Genomic DNA, 10,596 nt, shown 5'->3' with positions numbered 1-10,596 from the left:
ATGGACTTCAGTGGAAGTACTCATTATGTATATACATTTAAGTGTGAGTTTAAGTACGTGCAGTCTTGAGTATGTGTAAGTATGTGTAAGTATGTGTAGTCTGCACATTCTGTAACATAATTCAATAGGTTTGTTCCAGTGTAAATAATATAGGAGTGAGCATTCAGATTATGACTTCCTTTCACTAGGGCTGCATCTGATAGAAATGCCTCCAGCAGCTATTCTTTTATACAGTTATCTGTGTGTCATTGTCCTATCCAAAATAAAGGCAAACTGGTGAAAAATGAATTACAATGAGAAAATGCAGAACAGTCATTCCCATCTTTGCATTGTTGGGTGATTATTGCTTTTTTTCCCCCTTAAAGAGTGTAAGTTGTTAGCACTTACCTAGAGCAGTGAATGTGTTTCTATGCTTTGTCCTCTACATGGATGTCCTTGTGTTCCTTGGTATAAACTGTGTCAGTATTGCTTGTTGTCATTACTCACACTGAAGCTGTGACACTAACCCTGCCAGCCAGGGGAAAAAGCCACACACAGAGGCAGCACAAGCCAGTATTGTTTAAATCAGGGAAGCGTAGTGGTGTGGAAATGACTTCTGATGCATAAAGTTTATTTACTGTTAAAGTTTTAAACCCAAAATTATTTAGCACTGTAAATACAAAATGAGCACAACAGCTTTGGACATATTGTAGTGATCCTTTAATGAAAGAAGACCCTCAGAAATGTAAGAAAATAGAAAACAAAAATCCCACAGCTTTCTATCATTATCAATTTAGGATGTATCCAATATATATGAAATGTTTAACATACTATTTCAATATCCATGTTTGATATGACTATTTTATATTTACCAAAATAATTAACAACCAGATGATTCCGAACCACATCATAAAATGATATGCAAAGATATCATTATCCAGCAATAAAACACAGGCTCCTCAGCCATTTGCAGCACATGACTATTCTGCACCACCATTTGGAAAAGGATTTGAAGAGCTGAAATTGCAGGATAAGTTTAGTAAACACATTGTGCTTCAGCTGACATTCAGCCACAAAAACAGTATTAACATTTCTGCGCATACTAGGTGTATCATTTAATTGTTAATAATAGTACTTAGTTCATACAAAGTTCACTTTTCATCTCTGGGACTCAGATCCTGAAAGATATATCTTTAAGGACCTGAATCTAGGTCACTAAAGGTCACTACATTTGTAGATTTGTATAGATAGGATAAAAGGAGCACTGAGAGTTGATGTGACTTGTGCAAAATCAAACAGATACTGTTAGGAACATGACCCAAGTTTTCATGACACAGTCTAATGCTCTGTCTGCTGAATAAAACTGCCATAAGCAATCAAGACCTACTGTAAGTTTATGTTCCACTGGAAAAAAGCACCTCCAGCATCAGTACCCTAATATCATGATTCAGATTCTAAGACCAGAAGGGACCATTTTGATTACCTGGTTTGATCTCCTGTGTAACGCAAGCCATAGAATTTCCCCATAATAATACCTACAGCATCTCTTTTAGAAAAAAAACATCCAATCTTGATTTTAAAATTGTCAGTGGTGGAGAATCCACCATGATTCTCGGTAAACTGTTCCAGTGGTTAATTACTTCACTGTCAAAAATGGACATCTCAGTTCTAGTCTGAATTTGTCTAGTTTCAATTTCCAGCCATTGGATTCTTATACCTTTCTCTGCTAAATCAAAAATTGTTTTATTAAATGTTTGTTCCCAAGGTAGATATTTATGGACTGTGAGCAAGTAACCCCTTAAAATTGGTAGCTAAATAGATTAAGCTCTTTGAGTACGTCTACACTTTAGTAAAACTATGTCAAGAATATGGAGTATTCCGCAAAAACCCCGATGCATCCAAAGAACGCATTTGCTTTTCCACTTTTTTTCACAGAAGAGCAGACGCGCTCTTTCAGGGAGCCCTGTATACCTTGTTTCCGCCATTTGGCCCCATCTAGACAGTTTGCTAAATCTGATATGGACAACAGAAGAGATTGGAGAAAAGGGCTGCTAGTGAAATTCCCTAAATCCGGTGATTTGTCACTGTGTGAAAAGTGGAGGGGGATTACCCTCCTGTCCATCCCAAGCAAAGTATTAACTAGAGTAATTCTGGAATGAATGAAAGATGCCATAGACCACAAACTACGAGAAGGACAGGAAGGTTTTCAGAGAGGATGATCTTGCACATACCAGATAGTAATACTTCCAACCATCATAGAACAATGCATTGAATGGCAGGCACCACTCTTTATCAACTTCATAGACTTTATGAAAGCCTTTAACAGTGTGGACAGGCAGTCCATCTAGACCATTATGCAACATTATGGAGTTCCAGGAAAACTGATTATCATCATCAAGAAACTGTATGAAGAATACTCTTGCCAAGTCATCCATGATGGAAAATTGTCAGAAAAATTCCAGATCTCAACAGGTGTATGCCAAGGCTGCCTTCTTTCTCCCATTACTTTTCCTGATTGTCCTAGACTGGGTCACAAAACCAGCATATGCTGACTCAGGAAGGGGACTCCAATGGACTCAAACTAGGAAACTTGAAGATCTAGAATTTGCAGACAACATAGCCCTGCTTGCAGACAAAGTAGAGCATATGCAAGAGAAGATGGATGCCCTACAGGAAACAGCTGAGCAAGTGGGCCGCAAGATTAGTCAAGAGAAGACCAAGTTGATGCGCATTAACAACAAACAGGAAGGTGGAAGAAACAATTGAAGGAAAAACAGTGCAAGAGGTTGACCAGTTTGTATACTTGGGGAGTGTTATCAGCAAGAATGGGGGAACTGAAGAGGAAATCAGTGCGAGAATACGAAAGGTGCAACAGGCCTTTCCCATATTATGACCAGTCTGGGGTACAAGAGCCATTTCAACAAGAACCAAACTACGTATTTTCATTTCCAATGTGAAATCAGTGCTGCTGTATGGCTCGGAGGCGTGGCGTGTTGTCCAGAGCAACACTAAGAGAATTCAGACGTTTGTCAATAAATGCCTTAGACACATTCTCTGTGCTAAAATGGTATGATAGAGTGCCAAAGAAACCTTGTGGACCAAACCAAATCAGAAACCATTGAAGGTCCAGATTAAGAGGAGAAAATGGTGATGGGCAGGCCACATCCTGCATAAGGACTGTGAGGAATGTATTATGAGACAAGTGTTAGACTGGAATCCAAAGAGAAAAAGGAAAAGGGGACGTCCCAAACAAACATGGCAACAAAGCTTCCTGGATGAAGTAAAAGCAGCTGGCTTAACATGGGATCAAATCAAGACTATCACTAAGGATTGCAAGAGATGAAGAATGACTGTGGAGGCCCTATGCTCCATTAGGAGACCAAAGGACTAATAAATAAATAGACAGGGACAAATGATGTAAAAGTCTCTTTCGCAAAAGCGATTAGAAAAAGCTACACAAATTGCAGAGTGCAATTTGCATAGCTTTTTCTGATAAAGCCTGGTAGTCTAGACCTAGCCTAAAATATCTCTGGCTGACTTGTGTCAGCTGAATTGACAAGGGGCTGAGGGCCTAAAAACCTGCAGTGTATACATTCAAGCTTGGGTAGGAGCCACTCTAGGCCCCTGTAATAAGCAAGCCTAAGATCTAGACCGGGCTCTAGCCCAATGCCTACATTTCAGTCATAGCCCAAGCCCTGTGAGCGCCAGTCAGCTGGCACAGGCAGCCATTGGTGTTTTATTGTAGAGTAGGCATGCCTTTTGAGTCTATCGCTATAAGGAACTTTTAAAATAATTCTCGTGTTTCTTCTCTGAACCTCCTCCAGTGTATCAACAGCCTTGTTGAATTGTGAGCCCTATATAGAGGTATAATATATGTCCAACAGGAGTAGAGAAGTTATGTGAAGGAGGATACGGATTTAGACTCCAAACAACTCAGGAAGTCAAAGTGCCACTAACATGATTACTTTCTGTAGCACCCAGATTCTCCTTGGAAGAGTCCTAAAGAATTACTGACCCAGTCAGACTGGGCATTAATTTGGGAAACTGAACAAGACAATAAAGTGGTTGCAGATGTAAACTACTCATGAGTGTTCTTTAAGGGAGACCTGGTGTAAATTCAGGAGGCCCTAGGATGCCTGATCACATGAGTAGAACTAGAGATTATATTTTTGCTTTGACAGCCACGTGGCCCTCATCCCTTATTCCCTGTTGAAGGTAGCAATGGGGAAGGGGCAAAGGTAACCTCCTATCCCTCTTCATCTATAATTCACTGTTTAATGGATGCTGAAAAGAGGCAAACTATTCAGTGTCCCCTTTACACGGAAACCAAAGCAAGAGAACTATTCAGGAGGTTAAAGGGGGTGGATACGTTTTAATCAACGTTCCCCCCCCCCCGTAAGAGTAAACTAAGGTGGCAACCTGCTGCCCAGTGTTCAACAAAATGGGGAGAGCAAAGAGGCTCTGGGCACCAGCTGGGATTGAGCTGGAGCGTCTTTATTTAAAACACCCCGGTGTCTTCTGACCTTCTCGCCCAGAGCCCTTGGCTGGGCAGGGCTGAGTCCCTTTGTGCTCCCACCCTCTGAGTCTCCCCGCATCCCCTCCTACTGACCGCCCGCCCGCCCGCCCGCGCCCTGCCAGCTTGCCCCGGCTCCTGTCAAGGTCGCCGTGCCGCCTGGAGGTGACAGATTCCCCACTTGCTGCCTTGGGGAGGGGAAGCCACTTCCCCAGCAGCCTCCCCGCGGGCGGCTGCGGCTGCTTCGCGCGCTCCCTGCCGGCCCCCCGGCCCCCGCACCAGCCGCCGAGCCCCGCTCACACCTGCTCTGCCCCTTCTCTGCGGCTTTCCTGAGCGGGGGAATTTTCCCTCGCTCCCTTGCCGCATCCCTCGCACTCGCGCGCACCCCAGCCCGACACTGGCACACACGCACGTTTCGGATCAGAGGCGCCTGTTTCGCCAGCGCCCCTAAGCCGGCTCCGCGCGCGGCCGCTCGCCGGGGCTTCCCGCCGCCACGGGGCGTCCTCCGCCCGCAGCGCTGCAGGCTCCGGCGGCCGGGCTCGCGCTCTGCCCGGGACCGGGGTGGGGGCTGCGCGGCGCCGGCCGAGGGGGAAGGGGCCGCGCCGCGCCCCGGCCGCTCCGCACCGCCAGCAGGTAGGGAGGGCGCGCAGGGACGGGCGGCGGCGGCGGCGGCAGCAGCATCCCCCGGGCTGCGCCGCTTCCCGCGGCTGCCTGCTCCCCTGCCAGGCTGGGGGGCGCTGCCGTGCGGGGGCGGGCAGGGGGGCTCCCCGCGCTCCCCCGCTGCTGGCTCTGCCCCGCACCCCAACCAGCATCCCCCCTCCCGCCGTGCGTCCCTTTCCCAGCAGCGCCCTGGCCACCTCCCCTCCCCCCCCCCGCAAGCCCAGCCGCTGGCCCCGGGGAGCCAGAAAGTTTGTTGGGGGGGAGGGGGGCATCTTCCTTTCGGCAGCCGCGGGGACGGGCTCGCACCGGGCTGGGGTGCAGGGCAGCTGCGCTCGCCGGGTCGCTCCTCGAGCCAGGCTTGTTCCTCCGCCCCCGACCCAACCTGGGTGGGCACCCGCCGGCGGCACGCGTGGTGCCGACAGTGAGCGCATGGCCCCTCCGGCCACACGCCTCCTGCCCACCCTCTACCCCGGGCTTCCTCTTGCTGATTGGCTGGCGGGGTAAACCCTCCCCAGCCCTCCAGCCTGGGGAGCCTGCCCCGGAGACCAGCATCACTGGACCGTGGGTGAAGCCATCCCTCAAAGTCTCTCTCTGCAGTTCCCAGGACAGTTTGGTGGTAACTAAAGAGCAGCTGTACTAGGTGACGGCTTATTTTTTTCTTGGTCTCCTGGGTGATTGCTTAAGACAGGTTTCACTGAAGTTGTAAATGATAGAGGACTTGGGTGTGCAGCCAGTCAGGGACAGAGAGATCCTTATTAGATACCACTTGAACAATATTGCTTGTAGCATATTCTGCCTCTTGGCAAGGGGATGGATTTGTGCATTAGGACTTGTCCATCTCTAATTTCTCTGTGCCTATTGCTGGGTTAATTTATTGTTGTGTGACATGAAGAGGGCTGGCTTGCATTTCACTCTTACTCTTCATTTTAAATGTACATTGGTAATGACTATCGGGCTCTTTAAGGAGAGGGAAGACATTAGAATAAATTCTATTCCGGGCTGAGAAAAGAAGGAGCTCTGAGGTCATTACTATGATTTGTGTACTTTATATTCATGTGTATTACTTTTAATATAAAAAACTCCATTGTAATATGTCAAAGCTTTGATCTCCTTTGGAACCTGCCTCATTTATTTTCTCTCAAATTTTATTGCAACAAAAAAGTAATATGCATTCATACATTAAAAAACACACACCTTGAAAGACCTTTGAAATACCATGTGCTGTGTAGGATGTAAAATTTCAGGTGTGTGAAAGAGTATTGGCTATTGGTTTTATTTAAAATATTTCTTTGCAGCTATATCTGTGCATACATATATTCATCTGTCACTCTGTTTCTAAGTGTGATTGCCCTCTCCTAGACTCTGATTCCATCATGTTCTGATGATGCCATCACAGGCACTCACATTGTCTGGCAGTAATAATCTTTTTAATCCCTTGTTTAGGAAGCTTCCTCAGTGTAAAAATATGTGACATATTTACTGTTAGTATTGTTTGGAATTTCAGATACACTATCCTGCATTATCTTTTGGTATACTAAACACTGACTTAGACTTTTCTATCTATCCCAATGTTATGTAAATAAATGGAGACCCCAAAATGAATACAATCTGAATAGCAACATTTCCTCCCATCTGAATTATGAACTGTATGCTTCTCTAGTCCCCACATTCTATTATGTGGAATGTATACAGAACTTAGAGTGCACAATAATAACTCTAAAGCAGTGAGAGGAGGCTTGTTCAGTTGCAAAAAAGATATGATATTCTTTGACAATTTAGGGGAAATATTATAGATATGATTGTAGAAAATGATTGTGCATGTGCGTATGTGTGAAAAGTACTTAAGTTAATCTGCATTCATTGTCCAGGGATATTTGCATCCTTCCTCTTGAATCTTAAGTTTTAAAAAGGTTTCAGGTGATTCTCTCTCTCTTCTCATATTTCTCTTAGTCTTTATTTTTCTCATATATAATACATTAAGAAGTGACTCTTGTTAAATTTTAGAAAGGATTATTGTCAGGCAAACCGGGCAATAGATCATGAAATCAGACAATAGTATTTTGTTCCCTAGCAACCACCTACTGTGAAAAGAAAACAAAAGGATGGTGGATGCTTCCAAATCATGATAGTCATAGATTGAAACCCTAAAGCAGATGCAGAAGTGCAAGTGAGACTTGCTCCTGTTCATTTGCTTCTAAGCTGCTTTTTAAATATTTCCCTTTGGCAAAGAAGGGATTTACTGTGTTTTGCAATTAAACAATTAAAATTTCACTCAAATGCTTATATCTTAACAGTTCTGCATGTTAGAATAAAAGGGCAAAAGAGAGAGGTTTTTTTCAAGTAACAATTCTAAATAATTTTAAAAATATTTTTATCACTGGTTTTAAAATCTGACTTAACTGTATTACCCATTGTAAATAATATGCAATATTTATTGGATATTATAGTGATGAAAAAAGTATAGCCTGTGTTCTATCTATTGACATTTCTTTGAGTGTCAGACAGTCTAGTAAGTAAAACCTATGGTGTCTCTGCCTAGTTCAAGACCTCGAGGCCCAATATACTCCCATTGAAATCAGTCACAGTAGGTATTAACTTTTATAAAGATAATAGTTTATTTTGATAATGCTATAAAGCCCCTAATCTGAGACTATAAACACTGAAATGAAATCTTGACGTTGGGCCATATTTTAATCTTAAATGCACTATATGCATTGCCATCTATCTGAGAAATCCATTATGGCATGCTGTAAATCTAACCCAGTATCTGTGTTTTTTGCCTATCAACTTGCAACTTTTTGACAAACTTTTGTGCTCAGAATTCTGGTGGTGATATTGAACTGTGGTTGTATGGGGGAAGTTGTATGGGTTAATGTGATGAGGGGGTTGTGCATTATACTTCTTGCTCTTGTTCTCTATAGTAGAATGTTACTGTGACTGTGTAGCCTCATGCTGGGCGCCCTCTTGTGGACTAAGGACAACCCTGCAAGCAGTCCCTTGCCTCAGTTTCCCCTTGTGGTTCTTCAGTAAATCCCTCAGATAGCTTTTAGAAATCCAGGAACTGCTCTTCTTAGGGTTCAGTTTGAAATGTTCAAAAAATAAACTCTCCCTCCAGCCTTAAACTGGTCATAGCTCCCACCTTCTCAGCTGTTTCAGCATCTTCTCTGCTTTACAAATCTATTCTCAGCCTTTCTCTCTCCCAGTTGAGGGCTCCCGATTTATTTTGAGCATTTGTTTATTTAATGAAGTTTTCAAGCCCACCCATTCTCTTAGGCCTTCCCTACCCATTCTTCTACTTCCCAAATGTCAAGTTTCTCTAAAGGAGCCTACTCACTCCCAGCAGCCTATATGAGTATGTCTGTGCTGCTTCTGGGAATGCCCAGGTCAATAAACTTAGGACTCATGCCAGCCCAAGCTCCAGCCCAAGTTGTAATGTTTACAAGCTCTTTTTAACTCACTAGTATGAGTCTGTTAGCTTGGGCTGGGAGACTCCCTCCCAGATGCAGTGTAGACATATCTGGTATTTCACTCTATTCTCTCCCAGAGGGTACAACTACACTACAGGACAAGGTCGAATTGAAATACGCAACTGTAGGTATGTTAATTGTGTAGCTGAAATCAAAACCAAAGTAGCTTAATTTGGTTTTTGGTGCTGTCTACCTTGCAGGAAGTCAAAGAAAGAACACTCTTCCCTCGACTTCCCTTACCCATGAAAGCAGGGTTACCGGCATCGACCGGAATGCCCCTCTCACTTTGAATTAGCTGTCATAACTAGACCATTACCTCAAACCCTGGAAGATCAACAGCAGCAGCTATACAGCAGTAGTGTAGACATACCCTCAGATCTCTCTCTGCAGGGTGAGCAGTTTGGCTTCTTTCTTCTGCTCTTATAAATATCCAGGTTATTCCTGCTTAATTGTGCCTAGTAAGCAGGCTGGCGGCCCCAGTCCTCTAGCCCATAAGAGGCAAAGCATACTGTGAAGGTTATGAAAAGTTCTTCACTGGGTTTTATGTGTTGATCTTCTGTAATATAAACAGATTCTGTTGCATAGTGATTCATTGTCTTATTCACACCCATACTGGTTGCTAATGTGAAGCAAGTGAAATAGACGTATTTATTAGATTCAGGAGAGTTAAAACATCTTGTATTTCCAAACTGTAATATTACAAGGAAGATTTGATACTAGGAGAGCAGCAATCTTTGATCATATATGCATTATTAAATAACAACATTTTGTATTGAGCATGGGAACTGGATACCCTGAGTGATTTCTGGGGGTTCACAATGTTTTTAAAAGCTCCAGCATGTTGTCATATATGATTAATTTATATCACATATAGGTGTGTTTCTAGCTCATTTAAGACTGTAAGTAAGATACACACAATTTGAATAAAATGATTGAAGTTGAGTAGTGAGAGAATATCATAATTCACCGAGGTACCAGTAAGTAGCTGTTTTCATATATACATTTCAAAATGCACATTTTAGTAGTGTGCACAATTTGGTGTATAGCATATTAATCTGGATTTAGTAGCCTGCCCGATTTTGTAGTTTGTAATGATTTCTTCAGCATTTTTCTAAAGGGTCACTCATGAATCTGTGATCCACAGACTAATCTCACCATGTTTTAGAATAGTTACAACAATCCTACATCCCCTCCCCTTCCCCAACCCCCAGTTTACAGAAAAGAGATGACGAAAAAGAGACGTGTTAGAAAATAAAAAAAGTGTGGGGAGGTAAAAATAGAGGAAGAGAATGATAACTCAGCACATAAACCTAAGGCATTTAGAAATGATTTTTAAATACTCTCCATGTAACTCCTGTCATGACAACTGCTATAGTTTTTACTAGCAGTGAATGTAAATTCTTGGATTAAAGCTGCAACGTATTAGGGTTTTACTCTTTGCTTCACTTGCCCATTAACATCCAAAGTGTGGTTCCTTTTTCCCCTCCTAAATTCCATTCCATTCAAGGGGCAAAGGCCAATATGGTAACCAGAAAGCAAGTGTGAAAAATGAGAATAGAAGAGAGGGGTAATGCCTGAGGGTAATAGGTGCTGATATAAGACACAGTCCCTAATATCAGGATAGTGTGGAGAGGATAAAGAAAAGTTATTTATTAGTTCCCTAAATAGAAGAACTAGAGGACACCAAATGAAATTAATGGGTAGAAGGTTTAAAACTAATAAAAGAAAGTTCTTCTTCACACAGCATGTAGTCAACCTGTGGAACTCCTTGCCAGAGGAGGCTGTGAAGGCTAGGACTATAACAGAGTTTAAAGAGAAGCTAGATAATTTCATGGAGGTTAGGTCCATAAAAGGCTATTAGCTAGGGGATAAAATGGGGTCCTTGGCTTCTGTTTGTCAGAGGCTGGAGAGGGATGACAGGAGACAAATCGCTTGATCACTGTCTTTGGTCCACCCTCTCTGGGGCACCTGGTGCTG

At 43.3% G+C, this 10,596-nt stretch overlaps 1 protein-coding gene across 6 annotated transcripts in view; it reads left to right on the top strand.

Moving 5' to 3' along the window:
* Nucleotides 1-4,819: 4,819 nt before the first annotated feature.
* The window catches only part of ENOX1 (ecto-NOX disulfide-thiol exchanger 1), a 549,328-nt gene continuing 543,551 nt past the window's right edge, over nucleotides 4,820-10,596 (top strand). For 2 of the 6 annotated variants that reach the window (XM_075918965.2, XM_089775466.1), the window contains exon 1: nucleotides 4,820-5,125. The gene's annotated coding sequence lies outside the window, so the exon portion shown is untranslated. Of the gene's footprint in view, nucleotides 5,126-5,220; nucleotides 5,793-10,596 lie in introns of those variants that run through there. The other 4 variants (XM_075918964.2, XM_075918970.2, XM_014574205.4 and 1 more) reach the window with 3 other exon arrangements.

The sequence above is a fragment of the Pelodiscus sinensis genome, chromosome 1 (assembly GCF_052426305.1).
Source record: "Pelodiscus sinensis isolate ZL-2025 chromosome 1, ASM5242630v1, whole genome shotgun sequence".
Classification (NCBI taxonomy): Eukaryota; Metazoa; Chordata; order Testudines; family Trionychidae; genus Pelodiscus; species Pelodiscus sinensis.
The sequence above is the reverse complement of the archived record's forward strand: the minus strand, read 5'-3'. Positions and strand labels throughout refer to the sequence as shown.